Consider the following 19,487-nt stretch of genomic DNA (forward strand, 5'->3'; position numbering starts at 1 on the left):
CATCTCAGCCTCGCCTCTACATTTGTTTCCAAACCGCTCAACCTCAGCTGTCCCTCGGATGTACTCATTTCTAATCCCGTCTCTCCTGGGCAGTCCCAATCTTAGCATCTTCAACTGTGCCACCTACAGCTCCACCTCCTGCCTTTTGTGAGTGCCACCATTTTCAAACAATATATCAGAGCGGGTTTCGCTACCACCTTCTAAATCCTTCCTTTCACGCTTGCTGCCATCCTTTAGTAACAAAGTACTTATGCCACTTGTCTCCACCCGCTCCACCCTGCCTGCACTCCCTTCGTGCCCTCCTTACACTGCACTGTCCTTTGCTTTGGCTGGTTGACCCCAGGTATTTAAACTCATCCACTTTCACTACCTCAGCTCCTTGCATCTTCACCTTTCCACAGAGATAGCAACTGAAAAAATTAAGACATTTGCAAAAAGTTTTATCCAGCTAGTTTTCACAGTTTAGCATTTTAGAAATGCTATAAAAACCTGTTTGCTTTTGCCCACTATCTATTATTTTCTGTTCTGTACAATATGAGAGCAGAGTGGAGCAGCAACAATTTCTATTGCCCCTTAAACCACTTCATAATCACTTCAGTCTAAAAACTGAGTTATGCTTCCTCAGAAGTTATTCTTAAGACTTTCTGTGTGATCATGGGATGAAATTCAAATTTGCCACAGTCTAAGTGGAAGTGACAAGCTGACAATTATAGACAGGTGGAGGAAGAGGAGATGTAATATTTAATGCAATCTCCCCAGGGTGATATTGACAGTGCTGCACTGGGTTGTGTACATGTGCCGCAAACAACTGAGGGACACAAAAAAAAAACACACACACACTACGGGGTCACTTGAAGAGCGTGCACTCTGATAATGTTCTGTCTCACAACATTAAAGAAAGAGATCCAGATCATCAAGAAAATGTCATGGGTTCTTCCTTTGCCCATGCTCCACCTCTGCATGATGTTTCTTCAGTTTCACTTTGCCAGTTCTTATGTAATCTTGTCAACATTCAGGGAAATAAACTGTATGGATGGAATGGTGTAGTGGGAGTGGATTTGCAGTACTACTTAATATCAGGATGTTGTGTGGACAAAACCAAATCTTTTTCTGGCTGCTTATTTTCACACCAAGTGAAAAACCACATAATTACACATCATTTAAAATGCAGTGTCTAGTCTTTAAAAAGCTTATAGAGGACTCATGAATGAGTATGTGACTGTCGCAAGTTATTCAAGGAATCCTTTGTCAGAGTGTGCTTCTATTTGACAGCAAAACAGATACATTTCCAATTTAAAAAAATATCTAAACACAGATTCTTTGGTAAATTGAGCAGTATTACAAACACATTTGTCCCCCAATGTGCTTGCACTGTGCTCCAAAGTTAGTGTCTTGTGTTATGACATTTACTTAAGTGTGTTCTTTATAACTTGTCTTTTAGAAGCACACACACACCACTTAATCAGTTATATTCATTTAATGTTAATTACACTGACATCCAAAAAACAAAAGAATGAAGTCAAACTAAAGGAGGGATTAGAAACACTGCATCTTTTAATAATAGCATGTACTGGGATTGTTGCAACAATCCCACTAATTACTGCTTTGATCAAAACAGAGCACTACTCAAAACTGTGAAGTTAAAACCCATAAGCATTTTGTTGTATTAGAAATGTACAATTCAAAGCTTTGTTGACGAAATGATTAGCCACCTAGGACATAAACTGCCCACTCTTCAAAAGTGTAGACTGTAGACCAGTACAGGCTTAAGCAGTTCCCATGACTGAGGCACAGGCTGTGGAATAGCTAATTGTGATAGATGGGCCAAGAGGGGAAACTAAAAACAAAAAGAAAATTACATGACAACTGATGAGCAACATTAGAAACAGCTTTCGAGAACTGGGCTGGTTATAAGTAAGGGTTTGCTTGCACACGCTATTAGATTTTACAGTGCTACTTTGGGATATTAGAACATAATGGTCTAGTATATATTATAAAGTCTGACTACTGCTAACCAACTACTGGATGTGTCCAGATGGTGACCGATGTCCTCTGTGATCTACACAAATGGCTCTATTTGCCTGAGCCAGACTTAATAACAGCTGTATTTCTGGGCTGCCAACACCACAACACTGTTGGCTTCTTGAGTACTGCCAGCCAGCCAAACCCAGAAGTCAGGCATCCAGCCAGTCAACTTGCCAGGCTGTCTATCTTAGGCCAGTGCAAAGTGGTGGTCTCTTACAATGTGGCTTGTGCACTCAAGAATAACCAGCAGGAAGGAAACACTGCCATTCATTCAGCCATCCAGCTAGTGAATACTCATTTCCCTAGATCACCAGACATCATCCTCTGCAGTGTTTCTAATCCCTTCTTTAGTCCCAAGGGCTAGTTTTGCCAAATAAATATCAAATACCATATACCACAGTCCATGGCCTGAAAACAAGACAGACACACCCCAAACAAGATCTCTGTACGCATACCAGATGAGGTTAGTGGTTGGTGATACGATGATCTTAATTTGGCATATGACCTGCTTGTCAGAGGAGCCATATAGAATCTGTCGTGAAATAAATTACATCAGGCTGATTGTAGCTTGCAGAGTGAGTGAAGTCATTCACTGCAAGATGAAGAGTAGTGTGTAGCAAATATATTTATTATTTAGTTTCTAATATTTACTGGAATAATTCAACAACATCACTAATTATACTCTAATACAGATATATCGAGTAAGCATTGTTAAACCTGTAATGATGCTAAAACTAGGGATGGCAATATATGCGTTCCTTAAAAATATATTGATTTTTTAGTCAAATTAAGATTGAGAGTGTTTTTCATACTGATCTACTGTCTGATATTGCATTACATAAAAGATTTCTTAACCCTCTGATTCAAACAGCCCCCTCACTCTCATTGCTTTCCTGCTTCAAGAAAGGACACAGAACTGGATCAATAATAAATAAAGTGATGGTTAAGTTGATGATAAACTGTATGTGTGGCAACAGTGAAAGAAGGAACCCTTTTAAACATATTCTAGTCTCTTGACAAAAAAAAAAAAAAAAAAAAAAAAAAAAAAAAAAAAAGGACATGCTGCCTAGAGCATACCATTCACAGTAATACCAGTATAATGTTAGGCAATGATAAGAAAATGAAATATCGCGATAGAATTTGGGTAAAAACGCGCATGCGCAGTGCCGTTGTTTTCATACACACATGGCAGAAAAAAGTATGGCGGCAACAGAGAATGAAAAGGGCGAAAGCAGATCATTGAATGAAACAGATGAACCAGAATTGGTTTATAAAAATGGTGCAACTTCAGTATGGTGATATTTTTGTGCCACTATTCTGAGCGCACGTAAAAAAAAAAAAATTGCAGGTGCAAGTGTTGTATTTTGAGGAGAAATTTATTTTGAGCGAAGAAAAGCTAAATTTGAGTGAACAAAATTCATTGCTGCATGCAAAAAAAAAAAAAAAAAAAAAAAAAAAGTCTTTTTTACAATAGCAGCCCCTCTCGCTCAGTTTTTGCATTTGCACTTGCTCGCAATGTGTTGCTTGCGCTCTCAACATTACTGCCCGTGCACGTTCAACTTTTTCTGTGCACCATTATATTTGTGCCACAAAACCAGCCAATCACAGATATGGATGCAAAAAAAATCTGATTGGCTGTTTTGGTCTCCAATCAGCTCGAAATGACGAAATGCAATATCCCAGAATCCATTTCGTCCAAAACTCAAAGGAGGCAGTGGCGGAGCAACACAGAGTGGCGGAGTTTGAAATATTACTCTTTCTGGGTCACAAAATAAACTTTTAAGATATTTTCATGCGAGAATGGTGCTATGTAAACTTCAAATAATTGCTAGATTTATCAAGACATCACATATTTGCATAAATGCTCTAATGTTTTCATTAGAATAGAGGCACAAAAATGACACCATGCTTCAGTGGTGCGGAACAGGTTTGGCTTTCGTCCGTCAGATACACACCGAAGCACATTTTTTTTGGCAGAGCATGCAAGCGGGCCATCGTTATTACCAAACTGATTTTATGTGGTACACGGCGCTCAAAAATCTGTCAAAAATATTTTAGTACGACTTTGCTAAGCTACGAAGCCGCACCGCTTGATGGATTGTCGGAGCACTGCGGCTACCATAGTCAGGAGCCTCGCGGAGTGATACGTACTGTGCTTCAACATAATATTACCGCATTGTGTGTGTATAACCTCTTTTTAAGTTTCGTGGATATTAAACATGGTTATGCTCAGGATATGTCGGCCAATTTCCACTGGAAATGCCTTTTGGTTAAATTGTCAGCAAGGAATTTGCATTTGCACTGTTAAAATTTTATATAACTTTAATGCACATAAAAAACAGCTGCTTGTTTAAGTGAAAATACATTGATTTGGGGGGGGGGGGGGGGGTTTGCACTAATAAAGTTGTGGAGTTGTAAAGTATTTTGTCACGCGTCAATTATATCGTTATCGCAAATTTTCAAATATATATCGTGATAAATATTTTTGGCCATATTGCCCTGCCCTAATGCTGCCCTGTTTTCTTTGATTTTTTTTTTTTTTTTATTTAGTTTGGATGGCAACTTAGTTCAGGTCTGAAGTAGCCTATTTGAAATATTATAGTCGCAAACTTCTGAAATGTACCAGCTTTGACTTAACCATCAACCAGCAGGTTAAGAGGATAAAAGCTTCTTAATACATCATACATGCAAACCGATAGTGATGTCTTTTAGGTGGCTATAATTTTTGCTCCTGCCCACAGCATGACCTTCCTGTCAACATGGTGCAGGGGTACATTCATGCCTACAGAACTTTCCTTACAGAAAATACTTCCAAAGAACAATAACCCATGTCCATGCATGAAAAACAAAATTACAGTAACTTCCAAAACTTTTAGAACAAAATCAGGGCATAAAGTTTACATAGATATATATGAAGACAACATGATCACATTACAATTATGTGATCATGAGTTCAACTAAGTCTGTGAGGAGAATTGTAATTCAGATTCTGAATTAGGGCTGGGCCATATTATACCGTTCACGGTAATACCGGTATAATGTTAGGCAACGATAGGAAAATGAAATATCGCGATAGAATATGAGTAAAACGCGCATGCGCAGTGCCTTTGTGTTCATACGCACATGGCCGATTGTTGAGTGAAACAAATGAACCAGAATTGGTTTGTAAAAATGGTGCAACTTCAGTGATGTGGAACTGGTTTGGTGTTTGTCCGTCAGATACACGACAAAGCACATTTTTTTGCAGAACATGCAAGCGGCCGTCGTTATTGTCGTATTTGTCGGACTAAGATGCTCTTAAATCTGGGAGTAATCTGGGTCCTAAACTCCGTATACTTCAGGTCAAACGAACACTGCAGCATCACTGAGAGTTAAAAACTGTCTAAATTCTTTCATCTTTAATAAAACGATCAGCATTGCTGCTTTACCAGGTGTAACTATGAAGTTTAACTTCCAGGCATCCATGAAAACAAAATTTATTACATTTAACGGAGTTAGAAGTTAGCAGGAAGCTAGCGGAAGTTAGCTCGCTAGTTTCGCTAGTTACCTAAGCATGATATTGCATGTTCTGACTGAGAGATTTCTGAAAAATTCAAACGTACAGCTCTGCTATCACTTCCAACATAAATGAAGACAGGAAACTAAACAGCAGTGACGTTTGTAGGGTTACTGAAGTTGGGCTAGCTGGTATATAATGATGTGCTACGTGATCGCTAGCGACACAGCTATGTTAGCATAACATAAACAGTGAAGCTGGAGGACGAACACTAACACTTTTCCACTTATAAAAGTTAACGTGCCTGATAGTTAGAGACAAATGCAATCGCACGGCAGGATGCTGTAAACGGACCAAACTTCAGTCAGGAGAACAACTGAGATAATCCATCCACAATAGAAGGTTAGTCATTAATATACTGCAACAACATGGGAATAGAGCAGCTGCCAGAGAATTCAACATTAATGAATCAATGGTACAGAAGTGGAGGAAGCAAGAAGAATGAGTTTAATAAAGTTTGATTTATCTGACTGCTTTGTTTCGCTTAATGTGCCTTATAATCCCGTGCACCTTATGGTCCGAAAAATACGTACTGCACACTGCAGTTTAATGTTGCAAAGCACCTCTTTTTAACTTCAGTGGATATTATACATGGTTATGCTCAGGATATGTCAGCCCATTTCTACTGGAAATGCCTTTTGGTTAAACTTTCAGCAAGGAATTTGCATTTGCACTGTTACATTTTTATAAAGCTTTAATGTACATAAAAACCAGCTTCTTGTTTAAGTGAAAATAAAAGGAAGGTTGTCTTTTTGCGCTAGTAATGTTGTGGAGTTGTATTTTGTCTGGCATCAATTATATCGTCAGTTATATCGTTATCGCAAATTTTCAAATATATATCGTGATAAATATTTTTGGCCATATCGCCCTGCTCTATTCTGAATGTCAATTGTTCCCCAAATCATCTTATCCACTGGCCAAATCACTCACCTCTAGACGAGTACCCATCATCACACAATTCACTAAAAGCACAAATGTCACGGCCTCTGTCCATTATGAGCTAACATTACAACTGCAATGTCTCAACAATGACGACACTGTGTTAAAATAGAAAAATAAGGGGAGGAAGACAGGCCTGCTGTTGGCTACTTGAGCTGTAGATGCAAAATGAAACAAATTGTATAGACTACAGTGAATTTAGTTTAGTAATGTATCCTAAGGATGCTAATTTACACCATTTTCTCAATTAGACATGGTAATTATTAAATCAATAAATTGACAAACAGACGACTTTTCCACAGGTTTACTGCGATATTTACAGCAAAATTCAGAGCGGGGTACATTAAGAATCTGACATTCAGATATAATTCAACACTGCCGTGTTTACTTTAACTCAAATAGCCAAAAACTTCATTAAAAACTGCTATTCTATGATTGCGCCAACAAAACCCAAAATACTTAACAGAGCAAACAAGCTACAGTGTTTCACATTAATTTACTATTATCTTTAGAAGGGACAACAGTTCAGCACTGATATATTGGTAATACCTATCTATGTAAAAGATGTACTTTCTGACTGTAGTTGGTCCAGCTGCTACTGGAAACAGCTGGTCAGGTGGAATAGATGTCCAAAAGCATTGTCTGTCAGTGCTTACTAACCACGAGCATATTTATACACCGAGCAGAGAGCGCCACGATACACTTCATCACTTTATTTTTAATGTTTTTGAAAGCATGTGTAATAAGAGTCCTGCTGCTCCTGAACGTTTGGGGTTTTAAAAGCTACAGCTGCTCTCTGCTGTCTGACGCTCAGCTCCCAGACTCTGTTAGTGTTTGAAAATCTGAGTTCGGTATTAACCAGGTAACATTTTATGAGACAACGTACGAGTTAACTGATGACCTATGTCTTAGATGGAAAAGAGGATCTGATGTAATACAATTTAAGCAATACCAAGGGGCAATCAGCAAACACACCCATTACTGCATGCTAAAGCAGCTTCTAATGGTCAGAAGTCAGTAACACAGAATCTGACTAGTCAACAGACTTGTCTAAAGCCACCATGGTAAAAACAACGACTTCACAACCATGCTAACAAGGACAAAATATAAACCTATTTACAAAAGGAAATATAATATTAGTTCTCTTAGTACTGATAAATTAAGTGTCTCAAATGACACTGTGCTTTAAGGAGGGAACGCAGCACATCTGAATGTTGTTTTTTTGTTTGATTGTTTTTTTAATGTCCCTCAATATTTAACAAGCCATAAGTTAATCACTGATACCAATTAGTCACCAAATTCCAGTTGATAAATTCTGGACATTTCATGATATGAAATGTGTTGATGTGGTGAATTCTAAAGACAATTTCTCCTCAGCTGTGAGAATGTTAGCATGACACTGGCAACGCACCAGCCCCAGCACAGATCAGAAAGTACAGTTAATTAGAGAAACCGCACACTGCAGCGGCTCACTAGATCACGTAGCTGACCTGACAGCGGTGGCAGGTCATCAGTGTGCTGTGCTGTGCCATGCCATCTGTTTACCTGTAAAAGCCAACTGCTCCCAATAGGTCTGCCAGCATAAGGATACCAATTTCTGTTCCCTTCTTCTTACAGTTTTGCTTGCTTGCCTCTCTGCTCCTGTGTTCATCATCGCCTAATTATGCAAGTTATTTTTGAGGCTATTTAATACACCAAGTTTAGAAGCACTCCTGAACTTGTCTTGTTTACACCAACACCTCTCGTCTTTAGAGGACTCCTGCTGTTATATTTCGCTTTCTTTTAGTTGTCTCTTCATTAAAATTCACCAAGTGGGCACACGTCTGTCCCAGTCTCATCTGAGGATAAAGTAGATACAAGGTTGAGCTGACCTACCTTGAGCCACATAGTCATTTTACTTGAACATATAAGCCCCACAGTAAAGCACAAGTTGTCTCTATAGTTTACAGCTCAAATAATTGCAGTTGGATCTTACTGGCCCTTCTTCCTTTTAGCTCCTGTTAGCCATCTACCTTCATTAAAGTTATGCTTTGTGTCAGGTACATTCATTTGTAATGCAGATGTCAATTCATCAGAAAAGAACTGATGTATTTATAAAAGGTCACACATAAATTAGCATGTATTAATACTATAATTAGCTCAAATGAGGACACATCAAAAATAAAAATAAAAAACCGCTGTAAAAGTTCAGATGAGTAGGGAAAGTGTGAAATCAGATAAATAGAATTCAATCAGTGCTTCCTTATTGTTTGTTTTTGATGATTTGGTTTTCTTTTTTCATGTAACAAAATTCAAAATAAAAGTTTTGGAGTTAGATTTTTCTTAAAGTCTCAAAGGAGTAGGTGTGAACCTTCTGACGTATAAAGCAATTACAGCAGCAGTTTCTCAGGGGTTTGCTATTGATTTTTTTTCCCCTCTCTTTCTCGCCCTCTCGTGCTTCCTCTGTTTGATACACAGGCTTTTTCCCACGCATTAACAATTAGTATGCAGCAGTGAGGCTATAGGTGCACCAACTACGTAAGGAGAAGAACTCCAATATCACAAACAAACAGCAAAAGTACTGGTCATGCAAGGATGCACACATATTTTTATCAAGTGAGGGGATGGACTTTATTAGCTCAGTCAACGCTAATCACCTGACTTCAGCTATCTGTGTTGTGTTACAAGAGAAGAGACTCACATGTTAATAAACAGCAAAAGAAAAACAGCAATAGCTCTAGCAACATAACACCAAAGGAGCATTTTATATTTAATCTGGAGCTGTGGCAGTTGTCTGTCTTTTCAATTTCTAACTGAGAACAGGGTACAATGATGGGCTTGTTGCCATATTATGTACATCAAGCTAATTCAATAAGATGCATTACTTAGGAGACTAAAAGAGATGGATGCGTGTACATAAAAAATGAATTATATAAACAGGCCATGTTCAGAACAAGGGAGATCTAGGGCAAGCAATCAAAAAAATAGAATAAAAGCAGGAAATGATGAGGATTGTGGGTTGATTTTTCAGGGTTATAACCACCAGAACAGTGATAGAGGGAAAGCCAGGTCTTCTAAACCTGAAGCAGTGCTCAAGCCATGAGGATGGCTTGCTATTTATAGTGACAGATTTTTTATTCAAGAGGGTTCTGCTGTTGTGCATCTCTCACGGCTGTGCTGCCTCTCTCGCACCTCCTCTCTAGTCTGTTCATTCCCGTACACTGTGTTCCACAAATAAAGGAGGAGAAGTCTTAAATTCCAGGTGCATTCACAAACAGTCACAACCACTATTGCTTAAAATACAGTGCAATCCACATGCCTTATGTAAGCCCATACGTTGTCCTTTTCCTCTGCACACCTCCCTCCCTCACAATCGGTATGACAGTGTTGCAGAGCAACGCCTACTTCAGTGACTCTCCACACCACCAGCCCACCTCCACCCTCCTCTGTCCCTCCTCCCACACAGGGACAGTGGAAGGGAATTCCTTATTACCTCAGCATTTGCCTCAAACATGTTTCATGACCCTGTACACATGACACTGGTAAATACGCCACACATTATAGTATCTTAGATGCTTTCATGTATACATTTTTTCTGTGCAAATGCAATCACATGTGATAAAATAAACTGTATACACACTATAGGAAACTACCTTTCAGTCAACCTTAATACATCATATTTGCACTGTTGATGAGACATTGCTTAAAAATGCTTTAGGAACTTCACAAAAGTGATAATGCAATGTGTCATAACAAGAGTTAATTATAGCAGCAGCAATGGCTTCATGCTAAAAATCACACCTACAGCTACAGAAGCTACATCTCACCTACAAATTATTAACACCCAATGACAAAGACGCACAAGCACATTCACTTACAGTGCACATCCTTCCTGTATTTAGAGTTCAGCTCTATGGATCTCGAGCCAAATCAGATCAGGTGTCTCAGATAAAACCAAATCATCGCAGGAGAATGAGCAGCAGAAGCAGATCTGGGCAACGCTGTCATTAGTTTTCTCTCCCCTATTACTACAAATAAATGTATCCCATTTCCTGCTGGAGTTGTAGGGTGTTTAAGGTCTTTCTTCCATCTCTTCAGCTCATTCAACTTTTGTCGTCTTCAAGCTTGCCGTGTTGTCTTCTTGTCTGTACACACTACCAGCTCAGTTTTCTTAATGGCTTTCATGAAAACGGTCAAAAAACTCTATTTCGACTGCCCCCTTTCTTTTTCTGAATGAAGCACAAGCACAGCAGTGAGAAAGAAAATCTTGCTTGTAAGCTGGCTCCCTCTCTCACTACCACACTTATGCCATCATGCGCACAGTATGCACCCCTCCCTTCTCCTCCGACCCTCCCTTTCGTGTGGATTCTGTCTCTCTCTCTCTCTCTCTCTTACAGGTCTTGTTTGCTCTCTGCCTTTGTGAAACAATATAATTGCAATGACAGGCAAACCATGGCGCGCAAGAAGCCAAGCTGTTTAAAGAGTTGCTTGGATCCGCTATAATGTCACTTGATACAACAGTAGCACCACTGAAAGCTTATAGTAAATGAATGAATATAAATAAATAAATAGACTCTTTTACAGGTACAGGTTAAGGTTTGGAACTTTTTTTGCAATAATCAAACACCTGGAGACAGGCAGAAGCCACAGTCCCCATTCATCACTCATTATATGGAAAGTCTGAAGTCGTTGTCTTTGGTGTTTGTCTGGACAAACTAAATGAGTACTGACAGATGCTGGTGAACCAGACAACTGCTCCAATATATAAACAATTTAAAAAAAAATAAAGAGGAGGAAGGGAAGATGGAGTGAAATAATGAAACCACCTCATTAGCAAGGAAAAGCCTTAATCCCACAAGACAACACATTTGCATGTTTTCCCAGTAGCCCCCACTGCAAATGACAGCTGAAAGATGCAGTGGAGGGAAATTATGCAGTCAAAAGTTCAGCATCAAGGAAAACATCAGGAGGATTATCTGTCTCATGGTTTCAGGCTTGACAGTATGTGACCAGGCTTTATAGAGCAAAATTTGAAGAAAAATGTTAGAATGTGGTCCCTCTAGAAATTGTATTCATGCAGCTGTGAAAAAAAGACTGATTGTTCAATCATTAGTCAAAAGTCATTTGAATATCAACTCACAACTTGCAGACAAAGGAGCTCGCGATGCAAGTTAGACTGCACATCCTTAGTTCGCTAAAAAATTAAAAATTTAATGTACCACTGGTCAAAACTTTGGTACCGCTTAAAAAAAAACCAAAAAAAAAAAAACCATAGTGCAGCATAAAAAGGCCTCAAAGTCCACACACAATTTCACCTACCAACAGCTTCACCAAGTTTCACTTCATGCAAGTTATAACACAATCCAGGGGATAAGTCGATCATTAATATTAAGTCTACAATTAAGAGAAGATTTCATAAAGGCAAATAAAATGATTATTTAAAACAGACTTTACTAAAAGATGCACGCCATAGGATTGGACTTCAAGAAGTTGAAGACGAAGAAGTCGAAGAAGAAAAATGGTGCACATTGTTTTGTGGGGAGTTCTACCCCCGTCCATCATGGATACTTGCATGCAATTGACATATAGGCCTGTTTAAATGCATATCAGAATATCATTTTCACCAGTTTCACAGATCAGTGTTACATTTCTAGTCAGCTAAAAGTCTCAGTAAATCTTGTTTTCTCAAAACACTGTTTTATGTGTCCAATCTTTATTCAAATAGAACAAAACTGTTTTAACCCTTTCCTCTTATAAATGCAACCTCCTCTGGACCCTTGATATCACTGACACATCAGCATATACCGTACATCCATAAGATGTGGTTTGATGACCATTAGAACAATTTCTATGTTTTTTCCAGGCGTAGCTGCGTAGGCAGAGACCACCCTTACTGACTTCTGATACAAACCCAGTTGTTTTGTTCTGTGATCAGGCATGAAATATGACAGAAAGCACTCAGTTCAGAAAATAGCTTCAAGGATTACTTCTAGTAGCCTTTCAGGTAAAGAGTTACAGTACTACAAGTTCACGCAGAAACATAGAAACAACCCTCCAACAGCAACTTGGGTACTCTGAGCTTTGTTACTTTTATAGTACATGTAGTAATTATTAGGTTATTCTGTAATGCTTTTCTCCTGCTTTGGGAGAGGGCAGTTTATGTTCAAATATATATCTAGACTCACATCAATCCTCGATATTTATTTCATTTATATTTCATAATTTGAATCAAACTATCAAAATGTGATTTCAGTGCAGAGTTCAGCTTTAAGGCTGACGATATACATAGTGCCACCTCTGCAAAGACACACAGTCAATTAAGGTACAAAAATAAATAAACCTGTCCATGAGAGACAGAAAAACTGAGAAATGGCAAAATCAGCAGAAATCACTGACCAGCTCAGCAACACCAGAAACGCCCTAAAAGGGTGGAAACCAACTGAAGTAAATAATCGCAGAATTATTTCCGTGGTTAAGAAATATCTTTCACAACATTTACCTAACTCAAGCATATTCAAAGAGGTATCACTGTCAGAGTTTAAAAGAGATGCACAGGGTATTTAAATACAGAGGGTTTACAGCAGTTGTGCAATACATGGATTACACTTAACAACAAGAAAGCTAGAATACAGTTTGCCAGAAAACATCTAAAACCTGAACGTAGAACCTGCCCAGATCTGGGGGAAAAAATATTTGGACATATATTAATTAAATCAAGCACAGCTTGCACTATAATGAAGGGAAGACAAACTGAAAAGGTAACGAATGACTCATGATCCTTAGCGTAGGGCTGTGAGATATGACTAAAATCTCTTATCCCGATATAAAACATCTATCATCCGATAACGATATAAATCACAAAAATTTAACATTTTCTGTAAATTCTGTGAATCTCGGGTTGCTGAAGTGTTTCCAGCTGGGCGTTGTGTACCTGGAGTCGAGTGTTTTAACCGATGCATGAAACTACACATTTTTAGACATAGGAAACAGCAGCCGATACAACATTTGTATTTATTACACGGCGTGCTGCGGGGGAAAGCCTGTTCTAACGTTTGAGTCTAAGGTTTATTTTTTAGCACCTGACGGCTCCTTTTTGCTTCTCATCCGTAAATACTCTGCATACTTTTTCACATGATTCCGTTTATTTTGAGAAGTCTCAACAGGATCTTGAGCTTTATTATGAAAGGTTTATGTGGAAAATAAACAAGCGGACATGCAATGGTTTTACCATCGTTGTTGCTAACGACAACGCATAAAAACAGGCGATTGTCCGTCTGTTGTGTGGTTATATTAAATATAAGAGAAAGAGAGAACTTTAATAAATTAATATAGCCACTACAGTGACCATCAAAACTATGAGAAAATAATGCCTAAACAGTTTATTTTGCGACACCATGAAACAAACGATAGCGTAAAATGAAACGATAGACATTTTTATATCGTCATCCGATATATATCGTTACATCGAACAGCCCTACCTTAGCATGCCATATTATCTGTCAAATCTTGTAATGAGCATGTATGGTTGCCAGTGGAACCGGTCCACTAGTGTTTATTGATGATGATAAAAGTAGTAGTAGGAGGATGAACTAAGTGTACAAGGCTATAGTCTCTGCTCAGATTCAAATCCTACAAAACTGAACATCACTCCACGGAGTGAATGGATAATGAATTACAACAGACTACGGTACAAATGCAACCTAAGAGTTTCTTCAGTGGCCAAGCCAGCCACCTGATCTCAACTTAACAAAGCATGCTTTTCACCTACTGAAGATAAACCTGAAGGCAGAAAAACCCACAAACAAGCAGCAACTAAAGGTGGCTGCAGAACAGGCTGGCAGAGCATCTCAAGGGAGATTTAGTGGTGTCCAGGGGTTTTTGACTTCAGGCAGTCACTACAATCACGTCATCTTTGCCCAGGTATTTAAAATGATCATTTTTATATTTCAAATTGTGTTAGTCCAGTCACATTTGAGCCTTTGAAATTGTGTTATTATGCAAAACGCCAAAACATTCCAAACAATTAATGCAATGTGTTTGTTAAACCCCTTGTAGTGACAATAAAAGTTTGCACTTCACTTACATCTTGACTATCTGATTTAAAATCCACTGTGGTGGTGTAAAGAGGAAAAATTACAAATATTGTGCCATAGCCCATACACTTATGCACTTAACTGTACAATAAATTTCCCTTTAAAGTCGAAACACTGAGCAGAAGATCAGTACTGTGGCTCAGTGGTTAGTAGCATCACCTAACATTTGAGAGGGCCCTGCAAAACATAAGCAGCCAGAGAAATTTAATAAACAGCTGTTTAGCATCGAACATCTTTTCTAGCATTGCTTAATTTAAGACACCAGACTTACCCAACCAATGATTCTACAATCCTAGCATGGCCTTGAAAAAAGGTTAGTCTCAGGCTAACAACATGACTGGGATAAAATGCATTGCATGGACTAATGCCTCATAACCTGTCCTGTCACTTCTTCAGCCAGGTAGCTTCTTTCACAGATCAGTAAGAGAAGGGCTTAGAAAGAAGGAAGAAAGGGGAGGGGCTGAGTGAGGATCAGTAGCCAAAGATACCACAGATAGACTGAGTGGGAACACAACCACCTTACAAGATGCTGCCATTTCTGCATGCAGCATAGCTAAGCTAAAGCTATTATGAAACACTTGGAAAGCTGTTGTTATTTACACTGCAAATATTCAAAGCAGTCATAACAGGTTTTTACAAAAACACCTTTATTTAGGCAAACCCACCTTATCTACTGTGATTCTGCATGGTCTGAGGACTGTGAGCCATATCTTTTACTAAATAAAGGCTACTAACAAATGCAAAAAACATCCAGCTTTGCAACAAAGTATACTAAAGTTAGTCAAGCTGATGTACCAATCTGAGGCCTGACTTATAACCATGTCACTTCCCTTCTGCTTTGATCGATAATTTACATCAAAGCAAGCAATGGAGGACAGTAAAGGAAAAAGAAGACTGACAAACACATAGAGTAGAAGACATCATGAGAAAATGAGTTCAGAAAACTAAGAACAGGTGAAGAGGGAACAAATGAAGATGGAGAGAGAGAAACAGAAGCAGGAGCGGTTAAGAGCAGAGACAGATAGGAGCAGCAGCAACAGCACCACGCTTGGTGCTTTGGCAGAGATCTATAAATAGCTCTTCAAATCTCTCTAGAAAAAGCCACTCTTCTGCTTATGCTGCTGCAAACAGAGATTCAGAGGCAAAAGCAGATATCTGAGTGATAAATATCCAATAAGATTATATCTGTGTAAGTTTCTTTTTTTAATTACTCTAGGTTTAAAATATGCTTACAATGGCCACATTGGCTTGTATGAATACATGAATGCAGGAAGCAAATACATTAAAGTGAGCAAGTTAGCATAAAAACCACATGATTTACTAGAATAGGCGAAAGCACCCTGCAAACCACAATAAACACAAACATGAAATTACATATACTTAACAGATAGTAATCAACAAATTTCCTGATTTTCATAAAACTCCATAAGCAATCAATACTTCACAGTTACATGAATTTATGTATATGCACAAAGATCCACAGGCTGCAGGGTATAAGGGAGGGAAATATGTTGACAGAGAGGCAGGTTACTCCATCTTTCTCATTGGTGGCCTTAGCAACAGTAGACTGTTGATTCAATGACTCACCTCCTACAGATCTTACAATGGACCATACTTTTCAATGATACTGCCCTGACACCAACAATCATACTCTGTGTTGCTTACAAAATATTTAAGAGAATAAAGCTGTATTAGGGAAAAAATTGATTATAAAGTAGTAACAGTGCTTTAAACCAGAAAAACTAACATTGCTTTATCGGGGTTATCACCTTGGACTACTATTAATCTAACTGGGAAGCATTTTTATGACAATCTCAACATCAAATGGAACTAAAATGGAAGTCCCTGCTTGCCACTTATCAGTTCTCATTGTCACATGACTGGCCAACACCAATTGATATGTTGGGGGGGGAGTTTTTTGTTGTTTTCCCAGGCACACATGTCATTTTCCCAGAGCAGATGTTTGAACCACTTATTCTATGCTGTTATCCCACCTTGTTTTCACAGCACTGTTGCTGCCTATTTTTGGATTGAGTTTCAAAAAAGTAAAGCTAAAGCCAAGACTCCGAGAGTGATGACCACGTGTGAAGTATGTCTTGAGAAAACCCCACTGTTTTCTTGATCACTTACGATTGTGCGATTTACTGGGGCACAAATCTCTAGCCAGCTCTGAGTCACTAATAATGAATTATTAAGGAATTAAGACTGGAAGAGCCAAGGCTTAAAATCACTGATATTTACTTGAATGTCAAAAAGCAAGCTAATGAAAACACTTAACACAATACAACCTTAAATTGCTTGGAGCAGTGAAGACGGCTTAGTACTGTAGTACAACCTGCATTCCGCCATGCAACCCACCGGCACTCAGTCCTATAAAAACACTACAGCTCTGTAACTTTCCGTTGGTTTGTATTAATATCTCAACCTTGTTAGCTGACGTTTCAAGTCTTGAGTTGTTATATGAAAGTCACACACGTCAATAAATAAAACTTTGTTGTATCCAGTGTGTGTTTTGAGTATGACTTCAATGAAGAGCCATACGCAATTAACAATTACTTAATTTTGATTCATCCAGATAGTTAATCGCTTCGGAAAAAGCAAATATTCCCAGGGTTTTAGTGAACCTTCTCGGTCACGATTGGAAGGATAAAATGTTAACATGGCCATCTCGTGCCTGGCATAGAGAAAGCGGACTTTAAAGATGGTGCTTAACGTTGCGTTACATATTAAAGATAGTGGCTCTTGAGTCATCTTCGCGGGTTCGGCTTACCGTGTTGTTGGCAGTATGTCTTGAGTTGCGTGGAGAATCCTTCAACTTGGGTCTGTAGAAGACAGATGGCAGTTTGGTCAGAGTCGTAGCTGTGCAGCTGACTGAAAATATTAGCTTGCCTCTATGCTAACAATAGCTAGTTCACAGCATTAGCCTGCCTCGTCCGGCGTGTATAATTAGCTACCTAGCTAATACTAGCCCGCTAGCTAGCCTTTTCTTTTTAGTGGACGCTAGCTACTCAGCGTCCATGAAACGCAACGTTAATATTACAACTCGCTGTTCAATAAGAGTGTGCCATGGATCACAGAATGGCGAAACTTGCTGTGGACATGTACAAGCACTGTCAGGTCTCAAAATAGAAGGTGCTAGCTAGTACGGTTAGCAAGCTTTCCAAATGACTTACCGATGCTAATATAATGGTGCTGCTAGCTTGAGTTGGCTCACCGCGACCCCGACTGTCAAAATAGCGCCGCGTGAGGGGAGAGCAGCATGGACGTTAATGCGAGATAGCAAGCGCTGAAGAACACGGCGGTCGAGTCCGACGCAGGAATACTGCTAAATAACAACAAAACCCTAAAGAATAAATGACACAAAACTAAAGAAAAAAGAAACAAAACGCTATTCCCCCGTCAGGGCTCCGGCTTGTGTGTGTTAGCGTCACTTTTTTCCCCTCACCGACAGTTGACGTCAGCGGCGTACCTCCTAGTCGTACGGATACGTAGCCTACAGGATGCATGAGAACTTTGTTTTGTGCATCAAGCGTTAAAATGTAATATGCAGTTTCGTTACATCTCAGTGATGTTTGAAAATCTATTACTGGGATGTAATTTGACAGCTGTCCACTTCTGTAGGAGATGTGTCATTCAAAGTTGTTTAAATACTATAAAATGTAACGATTTCACATTTCTTAAGATGATATTTTTCTTCTTATAGCCTATAACATCTAGTCTATCTAATAAACATATATATATATATATATATATATATATATATATATATATATATATATATATTATTGTTTGTATTCACGGCAGTAGTTAAAAATACGCTGGTTTTAACCTTATTTTTCAAACCTCCCTAGGAAAAATGCTGACAATTCTAGGTAATAAATGTAACGTGTTTATTTGATTTAACGTTTAAATTATTCAAATGTATTGGGGACATTCTTTGACACCACTTGGTGAGGTCAGTTGTAATTCTCAAAATGCCCCACACGTGGGCAGGCAAGTACTCCTTTAACATGATAAGGCCTTGACTCACATTTAACACTAAACGTGAACACAAAGAAAATAAAAGAAATAAAAATGCGTGCAACCCGTGTTGTGATCCATACAGTTTATGTTTGTGGAGATGTGCGCACAATCAACACGTGACCGCTTTAGGATAATCTGTTTCACAATTATTATTTCCATGTGCATATGCATGTAGTTTATGTGTTAAATGATTGTGGAAGTCATTGTTTTTCCTGCTCACACTGGACCTGGACCCCGACATGATGAAAAGAGGGTCACTTTAACGTATTTTTGCCTATTTAAGTGCATACACTGTCCGGCTTATTGGCAGCGTTATCTTTAGTAGGCTATGTCAAGCTGGCTCAGCACTTTTGCGAGAACCCAGACAGACAAATCATGTACCGACATGAAGGCAGGATTCGCCTTTTCCCAGCTTTCTCTTTCTCTCCTTCAAACACACACACACACGCACACACATACACACACGAGGCATCGTTTTACTGCACCACATTATGACACCTTGCAGGAAACATGACGGAACGTGTTTCAAATACCGCGTTAAACTCTCCGCCTCATATCCTCGAGTGTTTTCGGTCAGGTTAAGCTAAAGCCCACGGATTCAATTGCTTGGTGTCTGTGGGACACGAATATTCTGTAAGTAGGTTAAAGGGCAGAGAATTTCAACTTTGATCGACAAGAGCGTTGGCAGGTTACGTATCAGTGGCACTGAAGTGGAGAAACGTGGCACAGAAAATACCTGTTGTGATAAACTCAAGACCTTATCGGGCTTTCCCGATATGTGTCCAAACCAGCCATGGACTTGCGTAGTAATTAATCTAAAGCAGCGTGTGATATCATGTAGCACCTGTATGCAGCGACTGTGAGACAGTAAC

At 38.9% G+C, this 19,487-nt stretch overlaps 1 protein-coding gene across 7 annotated transcripts in view; it reads right to left on the bottom strand.

The window, feature by feature from the left end:
- Positions 1–18,058, bottom strand: part of r3hdm2 (R3H domain containing 2) — a 57,147-nt gene extending 39,089 nt beyond the window's left edge. For 6 of the 7 annotated variants that reach the window (XM_085407521.1, XM_085407518.1, XM_085407522.1 and 3 more), the window contains exons 1-2: positions 17,766–18,057; positions 17,363–17,414 (exon numbers count right to left, since the gene is read on the bottom strand). The gene's annotated coding sequence lies outside the window, so the exon portion shown is untranslated. Of the gene's footprint in view, positions 1–17,362; positions 17,415–17,765 lie in introns of all 7 variants that reach the window. The other variant, XM_085407523.1, reaches the window with a different exon arrangement.
- Positions 18,059–19,487: the final 1,429 nt, after the last annotated feature.

The sequence above is a fragment of the Rhamphochromis longiceps genome, linkage group LG5 (genome assembly GCF_057381845.1).
Source record: "Rhamphochromis longiceps isolate RC_006_pf linkage group LG5, R_longiceps_female_GT1.1, whole genome shotgun sequence".
Lineage (NCBI taxonomy): Eukaryota > Metazoa > Chordata > Actinopteri > Cichliformes > Cichlidae > Rhamphochromis > Rhamphochromis longiceps.